This window comes from Monodon monoceros, unplaced genomic scaffold, assembly GCF_005190385.1.
Source record: "Monodon monoceros isolate NGI ecotype Baffin Bay Population unplaced genomic scaffold, NGI_Narwhal_1 Super_Scaffold_8, whole genome shotgun sequence".
NCBI classification, from domain to species: domain Eukaryota; kingdom Metazoa; phylum Chordata; class Mammalia; order Artiodactyla; family Monodontidae; genus Monodon; species Monodon monoceros.
In genome coordinates, this window is record NW_021703785.1 from 52,021,130 (window position 1) to 52,024,226 (window position 3,097).

General features: G+C 44.6%; 1 pseudogene; it reads right to left on the bottom strand.

Moving 5' to 3' along the window:
* Positions 1-2,625: 2,625 nt before the first annotated feature.
* Positions 2,626-2,893, bottom strand: LOC114888431 (annotated as a pseudogene).
* Between the last annotated feature and the right edge of the window lie 204 nt (positions 2,894-3,097).

Sequence of the window (3,097 nt, forward strand, 5' to 3'; positions counted from 1 at the left end):
AAAGGCCTGGAGTAGGGCACGCTCTCGAGGCCGAGGAGAGGTGGCTGCAGAAAAGGCCTCGTGGTGCAGCCCTCAGCGGGCCAAGTTGCTCATCTCAAAGCAAGAGGCAGTCGCTTAAGCCGACGAACGCCACGCCATTAGTTGCCAGGTGCTATGGGTAGCTCAGCGCATCATTGCTCACAACGCACGTTGCACTCCCAAACCCATCCGTCCGCGCATGCTCAGCACAGGCAGCACTAGCTGCTGGCCGAGTGCAGAGTCTCAATTCGGAGATGTTCCGGGGCAGCCGCAACACCAGAAGCAGATATTCTCGCTCTGGCTACAGGCGGCAGCGCAGGGTCTGGCGCAGGCTCCGGGTCCCGCTCCTGCTGCAGCTCCAGCTCCAGCTCCTGCTCAGCCCAAAGAGCCTCCACCAGCCTGTGCTTTAGGAAATTCAGCCCCTCCTTACGCTTCAGCCTGCAACGTGAGTACTTCCTCCCTGGCAGCCATGACTGCCTGTTTTGGAAATGGTCAATACGTTGATTTTTGAATGTTTAATCAAACTTGCTTTTTTTTCTTTCTTAAACCCAAATCGGTCATGATGTGTTATCCTTTCTGTATGTTATTAGATTTGGTTTGCTAAAATTTTGCGTAAAAAGTTTGAATATATGTAAATGTGAGAGATGGACCTCTAATTTTCCTTTATTTAATATCCTTGGCAAGTTTTGTGCTTTCCTCATTGAGTGAGCTGGGAAATAGTCCCTCTTTTAATACTCTACAGAATGTCAGTCTGATGTAATTTATTCCTTAAATATGTTGACTAAAAAAAAGTGCACAATGTGAGAATTGTGAGTTAAGTTTTATTTGGGGCAAAATGAGTACTGTAGCTTGGGAGACAGCCTATCAGATAGTTCTGAGGACCAGCTCCAAAGAGGTAAGGGGAGAAGTCAGTATATATGTGATTTTAGGGAATACAGTGCAATCAAGCACACGTTTTGGCAGAAGGCTGCTGCTAGTGGCGAGATGCAGATGTCTGCATATGTCCGTAATGATTTTAGTGCTTTTCTAGGTATGAGAAGATGCAAGAAATTGGGCTCATAGAATAAGTTCACCATAAAAACAACTTTTCCATATGGGATTTTTCTTTCAAGTTTACAATCTTCTTATCACAAACTTACACAAGGTATTCGTCTCAGAAGTCCCATTCAGTAGACTTCTTATATCTCATTGGCCAGAACTATGTTGACTCTTAGATACAAGAGTGTTCAGGGAATTGATCATTTTCACCTGGGCCCACTGCTGCCACAAACAAGACTGGCGTTCTGTTAGTTAGATCACAGCCAAAAGCAATTAAGAGGATCTTAGTTATTTAGCTTTTGTATTTTTTAAGATTCCTCATAAAAGCAATATCATATGGTATTTGTCTTTTCTTGTCTGACTTACTTCACTCAGTATGATAATCTCCAGGTCCATCCATTGTTGCTGCAAATGGCATTATTTCTTTCTTTTTAATGTTTGAGTAATATTCCATTGTATATATGTACCACATCTTCTTTATCCTTTCATCTGCTGATAGATATTTACATTGCTTCCATTTCTTGGCTGTCGTAAGCAGTGCTGCAATGAGCATTGGGGTGCATGTATCCTTTTGAACCGTGGTTTTCTCCGGGTATATGCCCAGTAGTGGGACTGCTGGGTCATATGGTAATTCTATTTTTAGTTTTTTAAGGAACCTCTGTACTGTTCTCCATAGTGGCTGTATCAATTTACATTCCCACCAACAGTGTAGGAGGGTTCCCTTTTCTCCACACCCTCTCCAGCATTTATTGTTTGTAGATTTTTTTTTATTTTTCTTTTTTCTTTTTTGCCATACGCGGGCCTCTCACTGTTGTGGCCTCTCCCGTTGCGGAGCACAGGCTCCGGACGCACAGGCTCAGCGGCCATGGCTCACGGGCCCAGCCACTCTGCGGCATGTGGGATCTTCCCGGACCGGGGCACGAACCCATGTCCCCTGCATCAGCAGGCGGACTCTCAACCACTGCGCCACCAGGGAAGCCCCTAAACCAGTATCTTTTAACAAAATGAGCACTTAAGGAAAGTGTTTATCAGAGTAGGAGTAAGAGTTAATCCAATAGTTTCTCTGCCATGCATTTCTCAACATGCACTTCTAAGTAGTATTCTTCCATGCACAACAGTAGCAGGATGGGCAAGAATGAGACTCAAGAGTATTCAATAGGCTAGTCTATTATATCCCACAGAAACTTCAAGGAACCGCCCCCAGCAACCTACCCAAGATCAAATAATAGGCCATCTTCAACCCTAGATTATTATTATTATAGATTATTTGGACAAATCATAATTAACGCACACTTCTCCAACAGATTTATTTCTTTAAAGGAATGGATTTTGAAGAGAAAAAAACATGGGGCAGAGAGGTATGGAATAGAAAATAAATACAAATGTAAGCTGTTTGGCTAATTGCTTTATAACCACAACAAACGAGTACAGAGAATGCCCTGTACAAAACAACAGTATAAAGATCGAGGAGTTCCCTTAGGCAAGGCTGAAGATTTCAGTCTCTGGTATTTGGAATTTAGGCTGCAGTTCTTGTGATGGATCACAGGGTATGTGGCACAGTCCATGCTTTTAACCAGATTTGAACAGGAGAATGGCCTATTTCCCAGGTAGAAGTAGATGAAGTCTTTGGTTCCATGTGTCACATAACTACGAAGTTCCTCCCCATGATGCAGTGCCAGGTGGGGTTGTACTTCTTCTCAGACTCCTTCTTGATATGGGCCGCAATGTCCTTCTCTATATTATACTTCTCCAGTGCCTGAGCAGCACACTCCACCAAGTCCTGTTGCATCTCCTCTGATATATTGGCATTTTTGATCACGGCCTTTTGGTCACACATGGTTACCAATAAGCAGGGGCTGCCCGATTGCAATGGTCTCCTGGGAGAGGAGCTGGCGAGGCTCAGACCCATTGGGAGCAGCCAGATGGGGTATTTTATTTTATTTATTTATTTTTGCGGTACGCGGGCCTCTCACTGTTGTTGCCTCTCCCGTTGCGGAGCACAGGTTCCGGACGCGCAGGCTCAGCAGCCATGGCTCACGGG